The following is a 27,434-nucleotide window of genomic DNA, read 5'->3' as shown; positions in this document are numbered from 1 at the left end:
CAATTTCTTGTTTGTTGAGCATTTTATCATTAGTGGGTGCTAAGATTTTGTCAAATTTTTTTTTCAATTTCTATGATCCTGTTGATTTTTATCCTTTATTCTATTTAATATGGTATTTTAAAGTAACTAATTTAAAATGTTAGACTAACTTTGCATTCCTGGAATAAATCCCACTTGTTTATGATGTTGATGAGTGCATTTCTGTTCATGAAGGATATTGGTCTATGATTTTCTTTTTTGTGATGTCTTTGTTTTTTGGTATCAGGGTAAGACTGGCTTCATGAAATGAGTTGAGCAGTGTTCCTTCCTTTTCTGTTTTCTGAAAGAATTTATGAAGCATTGTTATTCTTTTCTTACTTAAATATTTGGTAGAGTATCATTTGGCCCTGGGCTTTTCCTTGTGGGATGATTTTTAATTTACTAATTCTATTTCTTTACATGCTCTAGTTCATTCAGATTTTTTCTTTCTTTTTAGATCATTTTTAATAATCTGTGTTTTTATGGGAATTTGTCCATTTAATCTAAGTTGTCCAACGTCTTGGCATAAAATTGTTATTAGTATTCCATTTTCCTTTTTGTTTCTGAAGGATTGTTAGTGTTGTCTGTCCTTCTATTATTCATGGTTTGTGTTGTGTCTTCTTTCTTTTTCCTTGGTCAGGTTAGCTAAAGATTTGGCTGTTTTGTTCATTTTTTTCAAAGAACCTACTTTTGGTTTCATAGTTTTTTTTCTGTTTCAACTGTTTTCTATTTCATTGATTTTGTTCTAATCTCTATCACTTCATCTTGCTTTGGGTTTAGTTTACTCTTTTTCTTATTTCTTAAGAGGAAGTTTATGTTACTGATTTAAAACCTTTCTTCTTTTTGAATTTACATGTTTAAAACAATAAATCTTCCTCTCAATATTGCTTTAACTTCATCCCATAACTTTTGATATGTTGTGTTTTGGTTTCACTCATCTCAGAGTATTTTCTAAAGCAACAATTGGAGGAACATTCATGGCTCTAAACCTCTGTTGGCCACACATTTCTAAATATTTGGTGGTTTCTCAAATTTCTGTTTTTAATTTTAATTAATGCCATTGTGTTCAGAGAGTACATTTTATGTGAATTTTAGCCCTTTCAAATTAATATAAATTGTTTTATGGCCTACTTTATGATTTATTCTGGAAACATCTATGGCCTTAAACCTGTAACTTTGTAACCTAATAAATCCCTTTTGTAAAAGCCAATCGATTTCTGGTATTTTGCATAACAACAGCATTAGCAAACCGGAACAACTAGAAACTAAAAAGGAATATCTATGTAATGTATAAGAATAACCTAAAGAATGACCTCTCGACACTATTTGAAATCTTGTAGCCTCGGAAACTTTATTTTCTTTCATTTCTTCCTCCCCTTTTGGTCAAGAAGGCATTCACAGTCCCATGATGCCAGGGCCAGACTCATCTCTGGGAGTCATGTCCAACGTGGGGTCAGGGTAGTGAGTTTTTTTACAGAGTTGGTTGTGAGAGAGAAGCCACATCTGAGCACCAAAAAGGTTCTCTGGGGGAGACTCTTAGTCACAGTTATAGGTAGGCTTACCTCTCTTTGCAATAACAAGCTTCATAAGGGCTGCAGTAACAAGCTCCATGTAGGGCTCAGTCTACTAAATTGGTAGTTCTCAGTGTTTGTGAGAATATCAGTAATAACCCAGGTGGGGAAATGCAGCATTTTTGCATTTTCCCCCAGTTCTTCAGGAGGGCCCTGCAAATACATTTTTATTCTCTTCGCAAATTACTTTGGGATGTATTGGGGTTTCACACTTACCTGTACAGACCTGCCAGATCTCAATTCTTATTCAAAGTTCCTTGTAGTTATAGTGTTTGAATAAACTGACTGTGCAAGTTAAATTATATAGTGTGCTACAGAAAATAAAGATTTTCCACCAAATAAACATCTCTACCCTTGGTCTCGCACAGAAGTTGAAGTTTTAAAACACACAGTCAATATCATCCTCTGCCCTTTAGTCTGTTGTACCTTAGTCCTAACCAAATCTGCTTCATTCTTATCTCTAAATGAAATCTGAAATCTTTTTCAGCTTTTTTTTTTTTTTTTTTTTTTTTTTTACCACTGGTTGTATGAGGTAATACTGACATTCATAGCTTCCAAGCTCTAGCTCTGAGTTTCAGGTGTCATACAGATTGGGATCTTTTTTTAATCTATCTGCCAATCTATGTCTTTTAATTGGGGAGTTTAATTTATTAACATTTAATGTTATTACTTTAAAGGAAGTACTTTCTTCTACCATTTTGTCTTTTGGATTTTATGTGTCATATCTTATTTTTTTTTTTTCCTTTCTTTTTACCGTTACTGATAATCTTCATTTCTACACTCTTCTCCAAACTTCTCTCTCCTATCTTTTCCTGTTTGCCTGTAGCACTCCCTTTAGAATTTCTTGTAGAGCTGGTCTCTTGTTCACAAACTCTCTTAGTGTCTGTTTGTATGATAATATTTTAAACTTGCCCTCATTTTTGAAGGACAGTTTTGCCAGGTACAGAATTCTTGGTTGGAAGTTCTTCTCTTTCATCTTAAATATGTCATACCATTGCTTTCTTGCCTCCATGGTTTCTGCTGAGAAATCCACACATAGTCTTATTGACTTTCCCTTGTATGTGATTGATTGCTTTTCTCTTTCTGCTTTCAGAATTCTCTTTATCTTTGACACTTGATGATCTGATTAGTAAGTGTCTTGGAATAGGTCTATTTGGATCTATTCTGTTTGGGGATATCCTGTGCTTCTTGGATCTAGAATTTTATGTCTTTCATAAGAGTTGGGAAATTTTCAGTGATTCTTTCCTCCATTATTCTCTCTGCCACTTTTCCCTTCTCTTCTTCTGGGGCACCCATGACATGTATATTTGTGTTCTTCATGTTGTCATTCAATTTCCTGAGATCCTGTTCATATTTTCCATTCTTTTCCCTTTCTGTCCTTTTGTGTGTAGGATTTCGGATATTGTGTCCTCTAGTTCACTAATCCTTTCTTCTTTCTCTTCAAATTTGCTGTTGTATGTCTCCACTGTGTTTTTAATCTCTTCTATTGTGCCTTTCATTCCTGTAAGTTCTTCCATTTGTTTTTTTCAAGCTTTTGAGTTCTTCTGTATGGTCCCTCAGTGTCTTCTTTATATCTTTCATCTCTTTTGCCATATTTTCCTTCAGCTCTTTGATTTGATTTAGAATATTTCTTTGAACATCCTTAATTAGTTGTTCCCACTCCTGTATCTTATTTAGAGTGTTAGTTTGGTCCTTTGACTGAGCCATACCTTCATGCTTCCTGATATGACTTGTGATTTTTGCTGGTGTCTAGGCATCTGATTTCCTTTATTTGTTTATTCTGGAGGTAGTTTTCTCTCTTCTACCTAGGGTTTTCTTGTTGGATGGTTTTGTTCTCTACCTGTGTTTTGACATTCAGTTAAACTTATTCTAGACTTCTAGCATAAGCATAGCTTTTGTTTAAATGATCAGATTTTTTCAGCTCTTGTTTTTTTGGTTCTTGCCATGCCTATTTTTTTTTTTTTGAGGGGGGGTCTCCCCAGATAGGCTACACCCCAATCAGATTTTCCCATATAAGACAGGCCCAGGACTCATGAAGAGAGTGTAGTCAACATCTGTGTTCCCTGGGGATGAGACCCATCAGGGTACCACTATTACCTGTGTAGCCTCCTGATTCTGGACTTTTTCTCTCATTCCCAGCAGGTGCTGCTGGTCAGCCCACTGCACCTCATTGGCATAAAGGGGTGTGGTGTCTTTCATTCTCAGCAGAACCTGTGCCTGCTAGTAGCACGGTTGAGACAGAGGCTGACACAGAGGGTGGAATCAAACTGTTTCTGTGTTCCAGCCTCTGGGGTCTGAATCCTCTGAATGAGAGCTGACACTTTGCTGGGTCTTCCCCCTCCCCCCCGCCCTTTCTTATAGGGAAGATATGCCCTTTGGGGAATTATCTCCTGCACGTGACTAGTTACTTTGACTCTCAGGTATTCCTTAACTCTGCCCTTGCCTGGGACAGTGCTGACAACTGAAAAAGACTGCTGCTTTCTTTATGCTAAAAAGTAGGAAAAAAATCCATTTTAGGAGCTGGTCCCCAAGTTTGCCAGTCAAGAGCCAAAGTTGTTACCCAGCTCTATGTGCTCCTTTTCTTGGGACACAGCCCTTTTCTAGTATTTTTCACTCAGCCAACTCCAAATGCCTCATTTTTTTTCTGTGAGCCCTGCCTCTTCTATGCTGTGGAGAGACCTCTGGATTCCTTTCGTCCTTTTTCTGGGTTTATCTGCGCCCTGGAGCTTGTAATCAGCAGCAGTAAATTTGTTAATTAAATCTACAGTTGGAGCTTGATTGACCTGCTTTCCCTTGCTCCTAGTAGAGACTGCTTCTTTTTCCCATGGGGGAGTGACTCCAAAACAGCCTGCTGTTCTAGTGGGGGTGGGGCACCAGCCTCTACAGGTTGGGAGACTCTCTCACAGGTCTGTGCTCTGATCTTAGCCCTTCCATCTGTTCCATACTGGTGCATGATGTGTGTCTGGTCATGGATGTCTCCCAAACAGTTGTTCTAGACATCTCCTTTGCTATTTATTAGCTGCCCTACAGGACGAACAAATTTCTACACCTCCCTGTGCTGCCATCTTGCCCTGTCTCCTTGAACCTAATAAAATTTTATGGTTTGCTTTGGTGGCTTTGATAGATTAGAAAACAAAACTGATATTGACAATTTTCAGGGCTAACCTATAGTAATGCTAGTAGATTCTTATTTCCAAAAATATCCCAAACATTTCTGTATTTTTTACTATAACACATTTTGCTGGTGCTCTAAAGAATGGAATTATGTTATGTTGAAGTACTTCACAAATCATAGAGAAAAATCAAACATTTGAAAAAAAATTTTTAGTTTTATACATTTTGATTTAAGCCATTAAATTAAAAAATATATAAAGGCCTGTTTGTCCTTAACTATTACATTTATAGACATTTAAAAATCATCTGATTTTTAAATTCTGGGGAAGAAATGGAACTGGTATTTGCAGTATTTATTTTCAGAGGAGTTGCAAGGTCTGAAACTTTTCATAAGATGTAGTAGTCATTGTTTTTCTTTTCCCTGATCGTTCAGCTTAAAGCACAATGATCAAAATTAAATGAAAGTTGACATAAACTGAGCAGTCTGGACTAAATTCCTTCCTCATTGCTAGAGAGGCCAAATGTTTCATCTTGTCTTTCCATATTTGTTTTGCCAACAGTCTGCTATTCTCAGGGAGTGCTTGGTCTAGTCTTCAATCCATGGCCCAGGGGTGGCTACTTTAGTTCTCAGAATTTAGATTCCTTAGGTTATTAATAAAAGATGACTTCTGTATCATCAGGCTCTGCTTTCCACCAAATTGTGCATAAAGATACACATTTGTTATATCATAGGATTTTTCATATTTTTGCATACTATTAGCTATGTTGATGGAAGAGAGCAGGTAATGTACAGTGGCAGTGAATTCATAGACGTACACATGCAAAATCCTCTACATCAGTGAAACTTCTCTGTTGCCATTTTTTTTGGAAAACAATAGCAGCGTTGGGTTACAGGGTATAACATGTATGACTAAACGCTGGCTCTAAGTAGGGAGTAGACGCCTGGGCCTTCACTGATAACAATTTGATGAGAGAAGGAAGGAAAGAGGATTGTGGGGTAATCAAGACATTCCTGTTTATACCTGGTTGGTTTCATGAAATTGCTCTATTTTGTTTGTTTTTGTATGTGTGTGTGTGTGTGTGTGTGTGTGTATCCAGTTTAAATTTTGGGGCCAAAATAAACTAATTACAACTTAACAAAAATCAACTGAATATTAAAGCACTTGTCATTATTGTGGGAATTTCCTTTGGAGAGAGTCTGCTAGTTGTTAAATTTGTTGTGTTGGAAACGTCTTTGTGTTACTAAACTGTGTAATGTTAATATTTGATGATGACACTATGATAAGCTTCCCTTTCAGGAAGTTCTACAGTTTTGGCCATGACTTGTTATTTGTGTATCATTTAGAGTCAAGACTATTCATACACCTCAAAGGGAAATGGAATTGCAGTTTATATGAGCAGCTGGCTTTGGACTTTTATTTCCTCCTTCAGTTTTACCAATTTTAAAGCAATCTTTTAAAAATATTGTGGTTGTGTTTATTTCTTTTTTAATATTCTTGTCTGGTGGTTTGTCTCTGTCAGGAGCTCAATCTTGTGAAAGTTTGATGTTTCCATAGTTAGACCATAAAATGAAAGGGAGTGTAGGCTCTAGAAGGATTTACTACATTTTATTTTTTTGATAAAGTGCTATTTTAAAATTTTATTTTAAGATCCAAATGAGCAAATATTTATTGAGCACTCTTTTAGGTACTGTGATTATAGCAATGGCCAAAAAGGAAAAGAAGTCCTTGTACTTCAGAGTTACATTGTATGGTTATATGTAGTCTTCCAGTTAAATATATTCCTGTCTTTCTCCTCAAAGCCGGTGATGCAGCATTAATTGGAAAAGAATGACCTTTACATAATAATAATAATAATAATATTACTATTATTATTATTAATGGTGTTTGTTGAGATTTAGAGAGCATACAGATGAGCCACCCCAATAGAAAAATATTGTAAAGGAGAAGAATTCAAGTGAGATTGATTGTAGGACAACAATTTGAAAAGTAGTATTCAAGCACATGCAATAAACTTGTAATACATCATTAGGCAGTGTTAAAAGAAAGAAAATAATATGGTAGAACGTTGCACTGAAAGGATGTGAGCAGTTAACTTTTCAAGTTGCTTGGCACTTTTAATTTCTTACAAGAGTATTAATGTTTTATTTTAAGCATAAATTTGTAAAGTTCACTTTGTAGTTCTCTGAAAATAAAAGGTGTATTTCATATCTTTTTATGCAAACAGAACAAATGAGTCTCTGAAAACAGAAGGCATATGTGAGTCACTGAACAACATTAACTATTAGGGTAAAAATCAAGTCTGGTTTCTAACTGCAGTTAGTTAACCACTAAGGTGTTGGTAAAATCATTTGCAATACTCAAAGTGAAATTGTTACAGGCCAGTTCTGTGAATAAATATACTCCCTGTAGTCTTTGGCAGAATGCTGCTAGTGAGGAAAACATAAAAATGGTTACTGTGGCTGGAGAGAAAAAGCAGGAAAAGATTGTGGACTTTTAGGGCAGCTCCTAGCTTAAGGACAAACACAGAGAAAATGTGGACTTATGTGTGGCAGATACCTTGTGGTATCACACTGTTGCACCTAACATTTTTGCTATTTTTATTCTTTGAAGAAATAAATTTATGCTACCTAAAAAGTGTCTCTCTCTCTCTCTCTCTCTCTCTCTCTCTCTCTCTCTGTGTGTGTGTGTGTGTGTGTGTATGTATTTATGCATTGGGGTTGTTTTTTGGTGAATTTCATAGGAGCTTTAAAATGTGACTTAATTTAGCTGTGTGCAGTTAGCTTTCTGTCCATTGCTATTGGAGAAAAACATTGGTATAAATTATTTGAAATGGTGGGAATACTTGGAGCTTTCCTTTATGCCAGTTTGGTCCTGGAGAACAGGAGACAGGGCAACTATCGTTGAGAGAAATTCTATCAGGATAAAATTGAAGGTTGAATTCAAGTTATTTTCTATGTTCATGTTTATGCTTTTAATTTAATTTAATAATTTAATTTAATTTTTATTTATTTAGTTTCTTAACTTGCAACAGTGGTTAAAACATTTTGGAAGAAAAGCAGACTAATTTTTGTCTCAGAATTCTTGATGATGGTTTGATTTTTAAAGTTTTCAAAACTGCATTAAAAGAAGAAATGGTGGGTGTGCATAAATCATAGTATTCTTGGGCACATAGATTTGCTAGTAAGTTTCGTCTTTGCATGGAAATCCTGTAGCACACCTTCTAAAAGAATGAGAGGAAATCATTGCTTTTGCTGCTCCCATTCTTCATTTCTTCCCCATTAATGAATGTAGTGTTAGGCCAGGATAAAATAGGAATGGGATAAAGGGGAGAATTCAAACTAGAGATGTGATTTTGAACTTCCATTTTTCACCCTCCTTTTACACAGGGCATGTGTCTTCACTGATTTGTTCCTTGCCTGGTCCTAATAGGTTATTTTTGTTTCAACCCCCTGCTGCAACTATGGATCAAAAACCATGTTTTCTGTTTGTTTGTTTGTTTTTTTAAACGTTTCACCAGTCTCAACCTCTCTATATAAGCTTCAGTTTATGCTGTGGACTTTTTTTTTTTTTTTTTTTTTTTTTGATATTGTAGAAAGCATCCTGAAGGTGCTTCCCTATGTTGTCTCTTAGGAGTTTTATAGTTTTGGTTCTTATATTTTGGTCTGATCTATTTTGAGTTGAAGTTTACAAATGGTGTAAGGTAGGGATCCACCTTCATATGGATATCCAGTTTTCCCAGCACCATTTGTTGAAAAAGCTATTATTTCCCCATTGAGTGCACTTGGCAGCCATTGTCAAAAATCAATTGGCTATAGATGTGAGGGTTTATTTCTGAGCTCTCAATTGGATTCTGTTGGTCTTTATGTCTGTCCTTGTGCCAATACCATATGTTTTGATTACTGTAACATTGGCAGGAAATGTGAGTCCTTTGAATCCATCCTTCTTTTTGAAGATGTTTTTGTTTATTTGAAGCCCCCTACCCTTCCATGTAAATTTGATGATTGGCTTTTCCATTTTTAAAAAGAAGGCTCTTGAAATTTTGATTGGCAGTGCATTAAATCTCTAAATCACTTTGAGTAGAGTTGACATCTTAATATTTAGGCTTTCAGTCCATAAACATGGAATATCCTTCCATTTAGGTAGGTCTTCTTTGATTTCTTTTAACAATGTTTTGTAGTTTTCTGTGACTAAGTCCTTTACATCCTTGGTTAAATCTTATCCAGATATTTGATTCTTTTCCATGTTGATCTTGTACCCCACCACATTGCTGAATTTGCTAGTAGCTTCATTGTGAATTTTTCAGAATTATATATATAGGATCATGTCACTGCAAATAGGAAATGTGTCACTTCTTCCTTTCCAATTTGGATGCCTTTTATTTCTTTTTCTTGCCTAATTCCTCTGGCCATATATTCCACCAATACATTGTTGAATAACAGTAGTGACATAGGACATCCTTATCCTGTTAACTGATGTTAGAGGGTAAGCTTTCCATCTTTCACCATTGAGTATGATGTTAGCTGTAGGCTTTTCATAGATACCCTTTATTATGTTGAGGAAGTTTTCTTCTATTCTTAGTTTTCTAAGTGTTTTATCAAGAAGAGGTGCTGCATTTTGTCAAATGCCTTTTCTGTGTCAATTGAGATGACCATGTGATCTTTTGTCTTAATTTTCTTGTGATATCTTTATCTGATTTTGCTGTTAGGGTGATGTTGGTCTCAAAGAATGAATTAGGGACTGTTCCCTCCTCTTCAATTTTTTTGAAAGAGTTTGAGCAGGATTGTTGTGAATTCTGCTTGGAATGTTTGGTAAAATCCCCAATGAGTCCATCTGGTTCTGGGCTTTTCTTTGCTTGGGGTGTGGGTGGGTGTTGATTACCAATTAAATATTTTTACTAGTAATTTGTTTGTTGACATCTTCTATTTCTTTTTGAATCAGTGGAGGTAGCTCATGTATTTCTAGGAATTTATATGTTTCATCTAGGTTATATACTTTGTTGGTGTACAGTTGTTCATAGTATCCTCTTATAATCTTTTTTGTTTCTGTGACATTGGTAGTAATGTCTCCCTGTTCATTCCTGATTATAGTTACTGCTGTCCTTTGTTTTCTTTGTCAGTTTAGCAAAAGGTTTGTTGATTTTACTGATCTTCTCAAAGGTACAACTTTTGATTTTATTGATTTTCTCTATTTTCAAATTTTTGTTTCCTTTATCTCCACTCTAATATTTGTTATTTCCTTCTTCCTGGTCACTTTTGCTTTAGTTTGCTCTTTTTTCATCTAGATTCTCCAGTTATGAGGTTAGAGCTCTGATCTGAGGTTTATTTTTTTTTAATGTACATATTTAGAGACAAAAATTTCCTGTCACCACTGCCTTTGCTGCATGCCATAAGTTTTTGTATATTGTATTCATTTTCATTCTCCTCAATATATTTCCTAATTTCTCTTTTGATTTCTTTGACCAATTTTTTTTTTAAGTGTTAGTAGTTTTTTCCCCCCCATTTCAGCAAGGTAGTCTATTGGAATTTTGATTGGTATTGCATTGAATCTGTAGCTCAATTTGGGTAGAATTGACATCTTAATGACATTTATCCCTCCAATCCATGAAAACAGAATGTCTTTCCATTTGTTTATATATTCTTTCATTTCTTTTAGCAATGTTTTGTAGTTTTCTGGGTAGAAGTCTTTAACATTTTTAGTTTAGTCCTAGATGTTTATTCTTTTGGGTGCTATTGTAAGTGGAAGTTTTTCAGATAGCTCAATACCAGTATATAGAAACACCACTGATTTTTGCATGTTGGTCTTGTATCCTACTACTATTCTGAACTTGTTTATTAGCTCAAGTAGCTTTGTCATGCCTTTTTTGCGGGGATTTTCTAAATATAGGATCATGTCATCTGCAAAAGTGATCCTCCATTTTGGAATCTCCTCTCTCCTTTATTTTTATTTTTTTTATTTAAAAATTTTTTTTTATTGAGATTGTTCATATACCATACAACTATCCAGAGATCCAAAATGTACAATCACTTGCCCCTGGTATCATCATACAGCTGTGTATCCATCACCACTATTGATTTTTTTTCAATTTTTAGAACATTTTCATTACTCCAGAAAAGAAATAAAGACAAAAAAAGGAAACTCAAATCCTCCCATACCCCTAACCACCTCCCCCATTACTGACTCATAGTATTGGTATAGTACATTTGTTACTGTTGACGGAAGAATGTTAAAATAGTACTAACTGTACTACATAGTTTGCAACAGGTATATTTTTTCCCTATATGCTCCTCTATTATTAACTTCTAGTTATAGTGTCATACATTTGTTCTGGTTCATGAAAGAGATTTCTGATATTTGTACAGCTAATCATGGACATTGCCCACCACAAGGTTCACTGTTTTATACATTCCCATCCTTTAACCTCCAACTTTCCTTCTGGTGACACATGCGACTCTGAGCTTTCCCTTTCCACCACATTCACTCACCATTCAGTACTGTTATTCTCACAAGGAGCTACCATCGTCTCTGTCCTTTATTTTTGAAAGACAGTATTGGTAGATGTAAAATTCTTGTTTGTCATTTGTCTTCTCTCCCACTGCATTCTTTCCTGCATGATTTTTGATGAATAATCGGCATTTCAGCTCAAGATTCCCGTGTGTATAACATGTTGCTTTTCTCTTGCATGTTTCGCCACTGTCTCCTCATCCTTGACATTTCATGGTTTGACTACTATGTATGTGAGTGTGGTTTTCTTCAATTTTATCCTGTTTGGGGTTTGTTGATTTTCTTGAATGTGTACATTCATGTCTTTGTTAAATTTGGGAAGTTCTCTGCCATTATTTCTTTGAATATTCCTTCTGCCCCCTTTTCTCTTTCTTCTCCTTCTGGGACTCCCATAATGTGTTTATTGCTATTTTTGATGGTGTACCACAGGTCTCTTAGGCTCTGTTCTCTTTTAAAAAAAAATTATTTTTTCTTTCTATTCCTCAGACTGCATGATTTGAATTGTCTTATCTTTGATATTGCTGATTCTTTCTTCTGCCAGCTCTATTCTTGTTGGTGAAACCCTGTAGGGAATTGTTCATTTCAGTTGTTGTGGTTTTGAACTCCAATAGTTCTGTTTGGTTCCTTTTAAAAATTTCTATCTCTTTATTTTGTTTCTTGTATTGTTTATTCATTATTTTCCTAATATCCTGCAGTTCTTTTTCTATGGTTTCCCTTATCTTCTTGATCATACTGATACTGGTATATCCAAAGTGTGTCCTTCTTCACTGATGGGTTTGGGATTTTACGTTGTTCCTTGGATAGTACATTATTTCCTCTCTCTTTGTCTTTTGTTGAACGCTGTACTTCTTAATGTTTCAAAGTGTCATCTCTGGGGTTTAGTACTTAAGCTGTCTGTTTCTTAAGTTTGTGTTCATCTAATGATAGGACAAACAAAACAAAACCAAAAAAACAATGGAAGAAACATTCTTTACAAATTCTCTCTGCATTGGGGGGGTGTCGCTGTCAGAGTTTAGCCCTCTCATGAACAAGACCATCCCAAGGTGATTTAGAAGGAGAGGGTCTTTTCAGTCGTCTTTGAGCCTGAGTGTTGCCTTGGCCTCTACTTGCTCATAGCCTTACCTGTTTACAGGATTTGAATGCCTACTACACTCCCTGTGAAATAGACTTTCTCCCCTTCCTGGGTGCTCTGCTAAGCAAGTAATTCTTGATCCAGCCCACTTTGACTTAATTGTTTCTTAAACTACTTCAGATGTTATAAGCTGCTTCTGTCTGCAGGTGAAGCAAAGGGAAGGTGTGCCAGGGACAAGTTTCCTGGTTCACTGTTTCAGGATGTCACCTGATGGATTAGCATGAACATTTAGGACCCTTGTATGCACATAGGGGTTACTTTGTTCCCTGTGGAACAGGACCAGGGACTTAGAATGGGAGCTCAGATGGGCTCTACAGCTCACTGGGGAAGGGATAGGCAAGGGGTCAGCAAGGGTGCCATGAGTTTCTCCTACCATCTTTAAAGCTGCATTTTCTTGATTTGGCCCTTTGTTAGTTACTGAAACCCGTTAATAATTTTTCTGAGTTTTGAGGAAGATGGCTCTGTCAGTTTTGGTAGTTTTTCAAAGATTATGTCAGGAAGTGGCAATCTGGAGTTTCTTATGCTGCCATATTGGTCAGTTGAAAGCTGAACTGGAAGCTAAGTTTTGAATTGTTTTCATTCCCAGCAGAATTGCTTTCACTGAGGTATGCTGAGAACTCAAAGATTCACCATTTACTTCATAATTTGTTCAATCTTTAAAAATTTTAACATATATCTAGCATCTACTTGGTGTGTGTGTTTGTGTGTTTCTGTGTTCATTCGTTGGGATATAAGCTGTTAGACATTGGAGTGTTATTGAATAAAGGAGGAGTTTTCTGAGATAAAGTTGAGAATCATATGTGGCTGTGTTATGTAAGAGGTTTATAAGGAATAGCCTTATAAAATAGTCTGTTGCATTTATTGTAGGAATATTATTACATTGTCTACTATATCATTAACAGACCTGTATAATAGCAGTAGGAATTTCCTTGTTTGTTGTTTGCTTTCTCACTGGGACAAGGCAGTCCTCTTACTGGTAACTTTCCCTTTTTGCTTTGGCCAATTGGAAATTCAGTTTAAGTACTTTAGCCTGTATATGTACATACTAACTTTTTGTTCTGGTTTTTAAAATTGATATTCACATAGCTTCTTGACCTTTTGGCTAAGATCAAGTGTTAGTATCTAAATTTTTAAAATGCGTTTTTCTTGAGAGACATTCACACACCATACAAACCATCCAAAGTATACAATCACTGGCTCATAGTATCAACACAGAACTCCATGATCAATTTTAGAACATTTTCATTACTCCAGAAAAGAAATAAAAATTAAAAGAACCCCAAATCCTCCATTCCCCTTTTCCCCCTATTATTGACCCATAGGATTCATGTAGTACATTTATTACTGTTGATGAAAGAGCATTAAAATATTACTGTTAACTATAGTCCATAGTTTGCAACAGGTACATTTTTTCCCTTTATATCCCTCTATTATTAGTTCCTTGTAATTGTGTCATTTATCTGCTCTAGTTCATGAAATAACTTTTTTTTATGTGTACAGTTAATCATGGACATTGTCCACTACAAGATTCACTGTGTTATACATTCTCATGTTTTAACCTCCAGCTTTCCTTCTGGTGACGTACATGACTCTAAACTTCCCTTTTCCACCACATTCATACACCATTCAGCACTTTAAATAGTCTCACAATAACGTACTATCATCACCTCAATCCATTTCCAAATGTTTAAGTCATCCTAGTTAAAAATTCTGTACATATAAAGCAACTGCTCTCCATTCTTTGGCCTCATTGTAAATCCTGGTAACCTATGTTCTAAATTTTGTATCTACAAGTTTGCATATTAGTTCATATTAGTGAGATCATACAATATATATCCTTTTGTGTCTGACTGATTTCACTTAACATAATGTCCTCAAGGTTCATCCATGTTGTAGGGTGCTTCAGGACTTCATTCCTTCTTACTGCTGAATAATACTCCATCGTATGTATATACCACATTTTGTTTATCCATTCATCTATTGTTGGATACTTAGGTTGTTTCCATCTTTTGGCAATTGTGAATAATGCTACTGTGAACATCAGTGTGCAAATATCTGTTCTTGTCCCTGCTTTCAGATCTGGATATAACCCGAGAAGCAGGATTGCTGGGTCATAAGGCAACTCTATACTTAGCTTCCTGAGGAACCGCCAAACCGTCCTTCTCAGTGGCTGTACCATTTTACATTCCTATCATTAGTGAATAAGTGTTCCAATTTCTCCACATCCTCTCCAACACTTGTAGTTGCCTATTTGTTTAACAGTGGCCATTCTAGTAGGTGTGAAATGATATCTCATTGTGGTTTTGATTTGCATTTCCCTAATAGCTAGCAAAGATGAGCATCTTTTCATGTGCTTTTTAGCCATTTGTATTTCCTCTTTAAAAAATGTCTGTAGATGTCCTTTGCCCATTTAAAAATTAAGTTGTTTGTCATTTTATTGTTGAGTTGTAGGATTTCTTTATATATTCTGGATAGCAAACCCGTATCAGATACGTGGTTTCAAAATATTTTCTCCCATTGATTCGGCTGCCTTTGCACCCTTTTGACAAATTCCTTTGAAGTGCAGAAGTATTCAATTTTGAGGAGGTTCCATTTATGTTACACAGACATAGAAGTGTTAAGGCTAGATTTCCAGTGGTGTTAGATATTTTTAAAGGGGGTGCATACCACCTAGCTTTAAAAAGAAGCTTTTGGTAAAGATAGACGGTATACTGGGTTAACATATAATTTGCTTTGTAACAATGGGAATTCCTGAGAATGCACTGATGATGATGTAAGTATGGTACAGTTGGCTCTAAGATAGGATTCTGTGGATATAATCAAAGTTTTGGTACAGCTGGCTAATTAAGCCCGTTTGTGTTGGAGGATTACTTGAGAATATGGTAAACCTGTTCTCTCTTCCTTAACTGTGGGCTTTTGTTGTCTTGGAAAGAGAATCGGTGCTTTCAGATGGCTGGAATTCTGAAAGTGTTGACAATTAAGAAAATCAGAAAATATTTAGTAGAATTCATCATTAACCAGTTTTTCAGGACTTTATTTTCTACCAGTTGGCATAATACTTGGATTTTCATAGAATGAAGCCAGTTTTGCTTCTCCTCATACCATGGGAAGAGGATTAGAAACATTGGTTGATTTTCAGCAGACTAAATACAGAAGGGAGAGAAAAATTAGAGTATGGGGGAAGTATTCTTCATTTTTAGGTATGGTAATGTCTGGTGTTTGTGTTTATGGCACCCATTGTGGGCAAGGTTGATGACTTTTTTTTTAATATATCAGTTATTTAACTGGGTTCTTTGCAAGAAATTTAGAACACCAATTTGAGAGGATAAACTCCATTTGTGAGAAAGGACACACAGAATGCAGGTAGCCTTGGAGCTATGGTAAAGCTTTGATTTTTGGCATAAGTTGTCAGTTCACAGTTTTCTGATCAACCTTGCACTGCTCTGTAGGCTCATGTTTCTCTTTCTCTGTGTCAAAGATTTCACCTTCCTGGTGTCTGGGCTTCTGCAGCTTCCTCTTTGTGAAGTAAGCATCAGTAATATGTTTTGGGATTTTCACACCACGTATGTCAATTTTGATGGAGGTAGTAATGACAGATTTCTGGTGTGTCCTATGCAGAGGAGCTTGATTGAGGACCAGGGGTCCAGTCACAAGAAGCAAGCCACTACCCAGGTGCTTCAGGAAAACCATTCTCTTGTCCCTGTGGTGACCAGTGAGGATGATCACAATGGTCCTGGGAGTAATGCTAGATCACATTTTCTCACGTGCTGACTGAAGTTTTTTTTTTTTTTTTTTTTTTTTTTTTGCCATGGCTTAAAAGCTTCTGAGGCACCTCCTCAGTAGGATAATATCTAGGCATTTTGCAAAGTTTAACCACTCTGGCACCTCCATTTTTGTCACTATCAAATGGATTTTGTGACAGTGGCAGAAACCTCCTTTTTTGTTTTCAATCCTGGATGTAGCTGCTGAATGCTTCCTCTTGTATGTGGCCTTTCTGGAATACATTGCAGATTGGGAGTATCTGCCAATTCCTCTACTAGGACCCGGTTTCTGCTGCAGTGAGGCTTCCCTTTTTGGGGCTTCTTGGTTGTTAGGCTATTCTTGTTAACCTTGCCACTGGCTTCAGCCTTCTTGGTTTCAGGTTTCTTCTCTGTAGTAGCCGGCTTCTCAGCCTTTTCGCTTGCAGTCTTCTGAGATGGGAAAGAGAACTTGATGACTCTTTCTTATCTGATAGAATGTTTTCCGTAGCTTGTCCCACATCTTTTTAATCCTGGAAGACCCTGGAAATTAATTTTAAAAAACAAGATGATAACTCTACAGTATAAAATGTATTTTCCATCATCGGGTTGAAAAAAAATCAGTAAATAAACTGTAGTTCTACCATGTGATGTAAAGGCTTCAGACATTGTCAACAGACCTTGTGTTTTTTTTTTTTTTCATCTTCATTTTATTGAGATATATTCACATACCACGCAGTCATACAAAACAAATTGTACATTCGTTTGTTCACAGTACCATTACATAGTTGTACATTCATCACCTAAATCAATCCCTGACACCTTCATTAGCACACACACAAAAATAACAAGACTAATAATTAAAGTGAAAAAGAGCAATTGAAGTAAAAAAGAACACTGGGTGCCTTTGTCTGTTTGTTTGTTTGTTTCCTTCCCCTATTTTTCTACTCATCCATCCATAAACTAGACAAAATGGAGTGTGGTCCTTATAGCTTTCCCAATCCCATTGTCACCCCTCATAAGCTACATTTTTATACAATTCAGACCTTGTGTTTTTAAATAATTTTGTTCCTTAGCATTCTGCTTAGGAATCTAGTCTTAGAAATGGTAAGAATGTTACAGAATATTCTTGCTAGTGACCCTTTCATGCTTCAAGTGATTTCAGTCCCAAGCAGTTTGGGCCTCGGGATTTGCTCTAGACTTATTTTTAAATTATAGGCCTCCCGATAATTGTGCGTAAGAGCCTCCTCCCGAATGCCTCTTTGTTGCTCAGATGTGGCCCTCTCTCTCTAGCTGAGCCAACTTGAAAGGTGAAATCACTGCCCTCCCCCCTACGTGGGATCGGACACCCAGGGGGGTGAATCTCCCTGGCAACGTGGAATATGACTCCTGGGGAGGAATGTAGACCTGGCATTGTGGAACGGAGAACATCTTCTTGACCAAAAGGGGGATGTGAAAGGAAATGAAATAAGCTTCAGTGGCAGAGAGATTCCAAAAGGAGCCGAGAGGTCACTGTGGTGGGCACTCTTACACACACTTTAGACAACCCTTTTTAGGTTCTAAAGAATTGGGGTAGCTGGTGGTGGATACCTGAAACTATCAAACTACAACCCAGAACCCATGAATCTCAAAGACAATTGTATAAAAATGTAGCTTATGAGGGGTGACAATGGGATTGGGAAAGCCGTAAGGACCACACTCCACTTTGTCTAGTTTATAGATGGATGAGTAGAAAAATAGGGGAAGGAAACAAAACAAAACAAAACAAAACAAAACAAAAACCAAACAAAAAAACCATAGTGTGCATCCTCACTGAAAATGGCCTTATTTTCTTATTTAAGTTTATATTTATGTTTGTTGAATTGAGTGCAAGTGTAATTTCTTATTTTAGTTTGAAAACTAAGATGGGATTATCCAGAGTTTATTTCACATTTTATAGACCCTTACCTATGGAAGTGGAAACTGATATAAAATTATATTTCTGCTTGGTCTGGGATCTAAACCTAAAGATAAAAGAGTTTACTAATTCTGTTTGAAAATGAAACAAGTCTAAAGAACAACTAATGATTATTAGGGTATTATTACATAGTAAGTTTTAGTGAAAAATACACACACACACACACACAATATCACAATATAACTTGGAGCCATTCCCAAATTTTGCTTTGCTTGTAACTTTCTATCAAATATTGTATGAGTGGTATTCAAATCCAGGAAATTTTTCAGTTTGTTTTTTTAGGTGACTGATGGGCAAATTGTAATGAAATTGTGATGAAATTGAGTCATAGCAATGTCAGACTGAGCATGTAACATCTGTGATTGTTTCTTGTTGACTGTAAATATTGTTTACAATATTTACAATGTTACAGTATTTACAATATTGATGTATATTATATACCATATAATGCCTGATTTTCAGAGCCCTTTGTAGTGTAATGACCTCAGATATTAATATCAAATTATTATGTCATCAACTTGACTGACTTTATGACATTAAAAATATGGTGCAAAACTTTTAAACATTAAAGAATTGGCAGTCTCAGTTCCCTAGCCCCATCTTAACCCCTTCAAGGGTTAAGGGGGACACATTCCGTGTTTAGCTGAGGGCTGCAATACATTGTTTGGGAGGCTGTGATTTAAAGGGTCAGGAACTGAGCTTGCTTTAGATTAGGAAATGTAGAGAAGTCTTTGAGAGTAAGAGTTTTATTGATGATGGATAAACTGGAAGTCTTGGATATCTTGTGGTGACTGATACAATAAGTGAATGGGACATTATGGAGTAATTCTTACCACCACTTAGGAAGAGATGATTATTCAGTCATATAGGTGTTTTTTCCTTGTAGCACATACCCCCTATAATATACAGGCATGCGTCATTTAATTGTGCTTTGCTTTATTGTGCTTTGCATATATTGTGTTTTATATAAAATGAAGGTTTGTGGCAACCTAACATCAAACAATTTTGTCAGTGGCATTTATCCAGCAGCATGTGTTCACTTCATGCCTCTGTGTCACATTTTGGTAAATCTTGTAATATTTCAAGCTTTCTTGTTATTATATCTGTTATGGTGATCTGCGATCAGTGAACTTTGATGATACTGTTGTAATTGTTTTGAGGCACCACAGCTCATGCCTGTAAAGATGCAAACTTAATCCATAAATGCTTTGTGTGTTCTGATTGCCTCATCTATCAGCTGTCCTGTCTCTCTCCCTCTCTCCAGGCCTCCCTATTCCCTGAGACACAATATTGAAATTAGGCCAATTAATAACCTACAGTGGCCTCTTAAGTTTTCAAGTGAAAGGAAGAGTCTCTCGCATTAAATCAAAAGCTCGAAATGGTTAAGCTTAGTGGGAAGGCATCTCGAAAGCCAAGACAGGCTAAAAGGTAGGCTCTTGCACAGTTAGCCAAGTTGTTGAATGCCCCAAGGAAAAGTTCTTGAAGGAAATTAAAAGTGCTACTTCAGTGAAGACATGAATGATAAGAAAGTGAAACCGCCCTTATTGTTGATAGAGAAAAGGTTTTAGGGGATCTGGATAGAAGATCAAACCAGCCACAACATTCCCTTAAACCAAAGCCTATCCAGAGCAAGCCCTAATTGCTCTTCACGTCTATGAAGGCTGAGAGAGGTGAGGAAGCTGTAGAAGAAAAATTTGAAGCTAGCAGGTGTTGGTTGGTCCATGAGGTTTAAGGAAGAAGTCTTTCCATAACATAAAAGTGCAAGATGAAAGTAGCATCAGCAAGTTATCCAGAAGATCTAGCTAACATGATTGATGAAGGTGGCTACACTAAATTACAGATTGTCATTGTAGATTGAAACAGCTTTCTAAAAGTTGGAAGAAGATGCCATCTGGGACTTTATAGGTAGAGAGAAGTCATTGCCTGGCTTCAAAGCTTCAAAGGACAGGCTGATACTCTTGTTTAGGGCTAATGTAGTTAGTCACCTTGAAGTTGAATCAGTGTTCATTTACTATTCCAAAAGTCCTAGGGCCCTTAAGAATTACTCTAATCTACTCTGCCTGTGCTCTATAAATGGGACAAGCCTGGAATGCAGCGTATCTGTTTACAACATGGTTTACTGAATATTTTTAAGCCCACTGTTGAGAACTGCTCAGAAAAAAAGGTTCTTTTCAAATACTGCTGCTCCTTTACAGTGCACTTGGTCACCCAAGAGTTCTGATGGAGAGTGTACAACGAGATGAAAGTAGTTTTCATGCTTGCTAACAAAATATCCATTCTGCAGGCCATGGATCAAGGAGTCATTTTGATTATTGTTTAAGAAATACATTTTTGTAAGGTTATAGCTGCCTTAGGTAAATGATCCTCTGGTGGATCTGGACAAAGTAAATTGAAGATCTATTTGAAAGGATTCACCATTCTAAGATTGCCTTTAAGAAACATTCATGATTCATGGAGGAAGTCGACATATGAACATTAACAGGAGCTAATGGATGACCCTGAGGGTTTCAAGACTTCAGTGGGAGGAAGTAACTGCAAAATGTGGGTGGAAATAGCAAGAAAACTAGAATTAGAAGTGGAAGCCTGAAGATGTGATGAATTACTGCAATCTCATGATAAACCTTTAATGGATGAAGAGTTGCTTCTTATGGATGAGCAAAGAAAGTGATTTCTTGAGTGGCAGTCTACTCCCGGTGAAGATGCTTGTGAACATTGTTTGAAATGACAACAAAGATTTAGAATATTCCATAAACTTAGTTTATAAAGCAGTGGCAGGTTTGAGAGGATTGACTCCAATTTTTGAAAGAAGTTCTGTGGGTAAAATGCTGTTCAAACAGCATTGCATGCTACAGAGAAATCTTTCATGAAAGGAAGAGTCAGTCAATGCAATAACATCACTGTTGTCTTATTTTAAGAAATTGCCCGCAGCCACCCCAACCTTGGCACCCACCACCCTGATCAGTCAGCAGTTGTCAGCTTCAAGGTGCGCCCTTTCATCAGTAAAATGATTACAACTCACTGATGGCTCAGATGATGGTTAGCATCTTTTAGTAATAAAGTATTTTTAAATTGAGGTATGTACATTTTTTTTTTAGACATACTGTTGTACATTTGATAGATTACAGTATAGTATACATAACTCTTGTAGGCACTGGGAAACCAAAAATTAGTGTAACTCACTTTATTTAATAGTCCTTCATTGAGTTGGTCTGGAACTGAACCTGCAATATCTCTGAGGTATGCCTGTAGCTTTCTAAAGATGGCCTACCTCCATTGGTTCTTTCCAATATAAGAAAATGCTGGTGGATTTTTTTAGGTTTTTCTTCTGAAGGGAATTACCTATCCTTCCTCCACCCCCCCCACCCCCATTCTTGTGATTTTCTAGGCTCTCTGCTTTGTTTCTCTTTTGAGCCTCAGTGCCCATTTTTGGAACCTAGATACCACACCAGTCAATTAAAGACATCTTTTCATTTAATCCTTAAAACTTCTTGTGGGTTTGTTACGGTTAAATAAATTTTGCAGGTAAGGAAACAAATGCAGAGAGCCTAAGGAATTTATCCAAGGTAAAATAGCCAGTAATCTTGGAGCCAAGCCAGGATTATTTGCCTTCTCTTAGAATAATCAAGTTATTTTCCCCCTTCACTAAAGTCAAGGGTGCAAATGTAACCTCCAGAGTAACCAATAAAATAACATTAAAAGATTGTAAAACTAACAAGTTAATAGAGGAGGAAAGTGGAATAATAAAAAAATATATATACTTGATATCTTTTGTTAGTTTGGGAAGTCTGATTTGTTATCTCTTCAAATATTGCCTTATTCCTTTTCTCTCTTTCTTCTCTTTCTGGGACTCTGGTTTCACATGTCAGACCTTTTCACCATGTTCCATATGTCTTCTATGTGCTTTTCTGTATTTTGCACCCTTTTTCCTCTTTAGGCCTCAGTTTGGATTTTTTAATCTACTTTATTTTCCAGATCACTTAATATACTCTTGAGCTTTGTCTAATCTGTTCTCCTTCATTTCATTTATTATATTTTTTGGTTTTAGAATTTCCGTTTGATTCCATCTGGTTCTCTGCTGAAATTTGTCATCTTATAATAGTTTCTTAAACATGCTAATCACGGTTTTAAAAAAAGTCCATCTCTGGGACTTCTGCTTCCAGAAAGATGGTGAAAATATAGTTCTCTTTATTCCTCCACCCAAGTACAGTTTAAAACCCTGGGCATTATATATAAAACAAACAAGAAGAATTTGAAAGGTGGAGAGGTGCAGCAGACCACTTAGGGACCTTGGGCTCCAACAACACAATGGTGGGTTTTTAAAAATAATTACTTCAATATTAAAGGTTAACTTTTTTTAAAAAGTTCATGTCTGATATCTCTAATATTTGGATCTTCTGTGATCTGTTTTTTTTTTTTAAATTTTTATCATATTTTTTAATGTAGAATATAACATATATACATAAAAGTGATAACTTTCCGAGTGCAATTTAACAAGTAGTTAGCAGATTTCAAAGATATAATAAGTTACAATTCCACAGTTTCAATTATTTCCTTATCATGAAATATAACATGTATACAAAAAGGTAATATCTTTCAAAGTATGATTTAACTGGTAGATTTACAGGAAATTCCCAAAGTTATTATGAGTGATAGTACCATAGTTTCAGTCGTTTCCTTATTGTGAAATCTAACATATATACAAAAAGGTATCACTTTGAAATTACATTTTAACAGGTAGCTATAGAACAAATTTCAAAGGATGCTATGGGTTACAGTTCAATTCTTTCTTTCTAACTATTCTAATACCCTAGCAACTATGAAAAAGAAAATTATGTAAATATTCAGTATTCATAATCCTTTGTTAAATTCCATCTGGTCTTTTGCTCCCTCTTCCTTTAATTTAATCACTTTCCCAATCTTCAGGGATATCGAGGCAGTGACTACCCTAATTTGTTCATATTGAAAAGGGGTGTCAACTTTATGAGCAAATGGGGCACATCTAGTTGATGCTCTTGAAGAGGCTATTGTCTCTGGGTTTAGGGACTTAGCTGGCATAGGGGCACTCTGAAGGATTTAAGTTTCTGACGAATAAACTTAGTGAGTGAAACTTTTCTAGAGTGTAGTATTCCTGTTAATTATAGTCTCTAGTGTGTAATGTGTAGATTTTTCCCATTTACCCTTCTGTTGTCAACTCTGTGCCAGTGTCATACCTTAAAAGTATATCATGCAAGCACCTATCTATATTGTGATCTGTTTTTATTGTGTCTTTCCTCTTGATTTTCACCTGGTATGCCTAGTAAATTTGATTGAATGCTGGCTATTGTATATGAAGCATTGTAGATACAATTTGAGGTTGAAGATGATTATATCTTCCTCCCTCTAGAAAGCATTTACTTTTTCTTCTGGCAAGGTAATGGATCCCCTTAATTCAACTTGTGATTCAGCTGATTGCAGACTTTGGTTCTTTGTAGTTGGCCCTTCTACTTCTTCGGGGATTTAAACAAACAACCTGGGGTGTTTATCAGAGCCCTTTTTCTTGGCTTCTCAACTCATTGAGGCTTGTTAAAGCTCTGTTAGTTTCCTAGCCTCTTTACTGAAGCTTATGAATTGTTAAACGCCTGAAGAAGGAAAGCAGAGCTGAATGTCAGGCTTACCTCTCTGAACATCCCTTTCCAGAATTTTGGCACCTCAAATCTTCAGTGCTTTGTAGTTCACTGATACCTCTAAACAGTGTGTTTCCTTTCCTCCATCCCTTCTTCTTTTCCTTCCTCTCTGGTTTTCTCCCTCTTTCTTTGTACTCCCTCCCTCTCTCCCTTCCTTCCAGTTAGGTTTTCTTGTAATTCTTGGCAGAATTACTGTAATTGTAAATTCTTATGACTACCTCAGAAACACCCAAAGCTTAATCCAATATAGTAAAATACTCAGTTTTCTAACCCTGTTTGCTCATTCCTCTAGCTTCCTTTTTTTTTTTTTTTTGTATTCCACAGTGTTCTTTTGTGTATCCCTGGGTAGTTTCAGTATGTTCTTCAAGATACACCTCAAGTGTCACCTTTCTTGGGATTTTTTTTTTTTTTTTTTAATTATTAATCTCATCCATTGCTGCCAATTCTGGATTAAATAGTCCTGAAGTGTGCTCCAGTAGTACCCTTTACTTCTATCTTATCACTGTTCTGTTATTAGACTGTTACTAGAATTGTCTGTTTTTCCATCTCTCTATACTTCCCCAACTCTCCCCATCTTTCATATTCTCTGGTGTATATTAAATGCTTAGTGAATGTTTATTAAATGAATGAAGATCTTAGGTGTAATTGATTCATTTTAGCAAAGTTGAAGAGGCAGATGTAACAAAGCAGTAGTTTTCATTGTGACCATACATGACTTTTAGAATCTGGGAAGGAAAAAGTAATTTTTAGAAAAGGTTACATTCTTCACTAATGCCTGTATTCTTTAGCAGTCAAAAATAACTGGTATGGATCAAATAGCAATTAGGAGACCATCTGTTTACTTTAGGAAAGATTTCACAGATTGAAGACATATCATATGGACAACGGCAGACAGCAAAGAATTTTGAACAGGAGAGAAACATAATCATATATGCAGTATGACAGCTTACCATACCAAGTATATGGAGAAAAGTTTGAGGGAACAAAACTGTAGGCTTTTAAGTCTAGAAACTTGATTTTATTGGTTTATTGGGAGGAAATCTGCCGATAAAACTATCAAGATATTTAATCTTTTAATTGATTTTGGGAGACATATCTGATCAGGACAATTAGTTGCTTCAAGGCACTCAGAATACAAGCTAATGTATCAAAAGATTGTTTAGTAAACACTGAATTTGAACTAAGACAGTGAGTTTAGTATTCTTAAAGGATACTTCTACCCCTCCACTCTGGGGATTGTCTGTTTAAAGTTGTGGTCTTCAAGCATGTTTTGGTTTCACATTCCATCTACAAAAAATTTAAGTGATATATGCATCTGTTTATTTTTAAGTTTTATGCATGTACTTGGCACTGACACCTTGTGAACATTATAAAATATGAATAAATTTTAATATTGCAATGAATATTATTTTGAAATATATTGACAACCAGTATCTTTTGATGGTTTCATGCTTTCATTAGTTTATATCTCCAGTCATAAAATTTTTAATTATCTTATTTCTTGTCATATTTTTTGTACAGTTATTATATTTATATTGCTGCTGATAAAGAGCTGTTAGTATGGGTAAAAAGTGTCAGCTCTGATATTTGCTTGTACTGAATTATTAGTATTTTTGTTAGTCTGTGGTTTCTTAATAGGAATCTTTGAAAGCCACCTATTCGTTTGTGTGAGGGGCAGTTCAATTAAAATGATATTAAAACCGTAAATCATCTCAACCAGGCACATGCAAACTGCAGTATGTTCAAATTTGTTGAAAGTGAGTGAATAAATGAGAGTGGACTATAATCCCTTTATGTTAGAGAACATCCTTTCTTCCCCAGAACACCTGTATACTCTACATGACATATGACCATTTGATGTACTAGCCAAGTGAGGCGGCAGTGGTTGGATGTACCAATGGCCTGTCTGTGTTTAAAAGTTGCTACAGTTTACTTTCTTATTTTTAGATAAAATAAAATAAAGATAGTTTAAATATTTTCTTTATATACCCATGTGGATTGGCTTGCTTACTCCTATGGGGTACATTGGCCTGTTTCATGGTCTAAAGCTGTGGTCTGATTATCTAGTTAGCTTCTGGTTATCTTCTGGTTACTGTCTAATTATGATATGGTTACCTTCTTTCTGGACTGGTCTGTTAATTATTTTATAGTTTTATCACAAAAGTAAAGGCCCTATGACTTTTCCTCCTCAACATGCAAATTATGTATCTTAATGGGTTTTGTAAACATTGTAGTCTCATGAATAACAAATTTAAAAGTGTACACTGCTAAAAGTAAAATAAATCCTTTGCTCACAGAGAGCTTATAATAATTATTTAGAGTTTCAGTTTAAGGGTATTGTTAAACTTATTCCCTGAAAATGAGGTTTTGTAACCAGTTATTTTCGTATTCAAATATGTGGTTACATGTATAATTGTGATTGAAAAGGTGGGTATTCTACTTCCTAATTTATAGTAGTAGCCGTGAACTTTTGGAATGGTAAATGTATGCCACACACCATTATTTTATTTAACTTCTTATACCAACCGTGTAAAGTATGGGCTATTATTTCTACTTTTAAAATGAAACCATTGAGGCTCAGAAAGGTGGCTTCGCATAGTCTGAACTTCGATGTGTCTGACTAAAAGCCTGTGTTCTCTTTCCTTTATCACTCACTCTGTATACTTTGAAAGGTCAGTTTCTCTTACTGGTAATAGCTGTTATTTATAGTTTTGCTTCTTTACCAAAATCACAATTTGCCTTTGTAAAATCTAGATAATTCATGGCCCTTTAAATGTGCCAACCTTTCCAAAAGCTCTGATTCGATACGCTTTTAGCATTTGTCTGCATTTCTTTTTCAGCCAGAGGCCAGAATCTAGAACCAAACTGTGCCACTGTATTCCTCTGGGATTGTTGAGTAACTGAGACCAGGAAGTATCAGAAATTTCTCATGGGAATGTCAGGGAGTTGGAATTATGTCTAGAGAATCAGAACATTAGAATATATTTCTTGTCTATTAATAGCTTTAAATGATTGTTTAGGAAAAATGGTCACTGGGTGATTTATATTTGAAAGCCCAGAAAATGGAGTAAATGCTAATAAATACTAGTGTAATTGGTGAGGTGTCACTTATCCCATTTATGATGGCTGGTCAAAATCAAATCAAATCTGTATCTTTCCTTAATAAAGGAAAATAAAGGAAAGGAAATGACATAGTTCTGAATTTGAAGGTTTTGTCCTTATGTTTGATTATAGATGTTTTGGGGGATTTACAACTTTCAAAAGAAATATTGAAACACTGCAAACACCAGAGGTGTAAGTGTGCAGCTTCTCCATCCAACCCCCTCTCTAAATAGTGTTTATTAAGCTTAGTTCAGTGATCATTGAGTATGTGTCTACCATATGGCAGGCACTGTTAGGTGATGCGGGCACTATAAAAAGAAAATTAGTTTATTTCCTTCCCAGAAATAGTTTAGATTAGTAATGACAAGTGGTAACATTTTAATTAGGTTGGAGAAGATAAAATAAAAATATTTGTAAGTTTTTATAAAAGTTGAGTTTTTAAAAAAATGTGGATGGAAAAATGGTATTTGTGGGTGATCATTTATTTGATGATACACACAGCTTTGGAGATATAAAGACAGGCATGTATTCTTGGATTTTATATAATCTGAAAGAAGAGAAGTAGTCTCTTTGTAAAATGAAGTATTTTAATTGATTTGTATGTATTAAAATGAAAACTATAGCAGAGGATTCTACC

The 27,434-nt window shown here is 35.7% G+C and overlaps 1 protein-coding gene and 1 pseudogene across 1 annotated transcript in view; one reads left to right on the top strand and one right to left on the bottom strand.

Annotated features, from left to right (window-relative positions):
- Positions 1–27,434, top strand: part of FCHSD2 (FCH and double SH3 domains 2) — a 442,594-nt gene that overhangs the window by 95,295 nt on the left and 319,865 nt on the right. The gene's annotated exons all lie outside the window — the stretch shown is intronic.
- On the bottom strand, positions 15,643–16,510 carry LOC119537925 (annotated as a pseudogene).

This window comes from Choloepus didactylus, chromosome 6 (assembly GCF_015220235.1).
Source record: "Choloepus didactylus isolate mChoDid1 chromosome 6, mChoDid1.pri, whole genome shotgun sequence".
Classification (NCBI taxonomy): domain Eukaryota; kingdom Metazoa; phylum Chordata; class Mammalia; order Pilosa; family Megalonychidae; genus Choloepus; species Choloepus didactylus.
The sequence above is the reverse complement of the archived record's forward strand: the minus strand, read 5'-3'. Positions and strand labels throughout refer to the sequence as shown.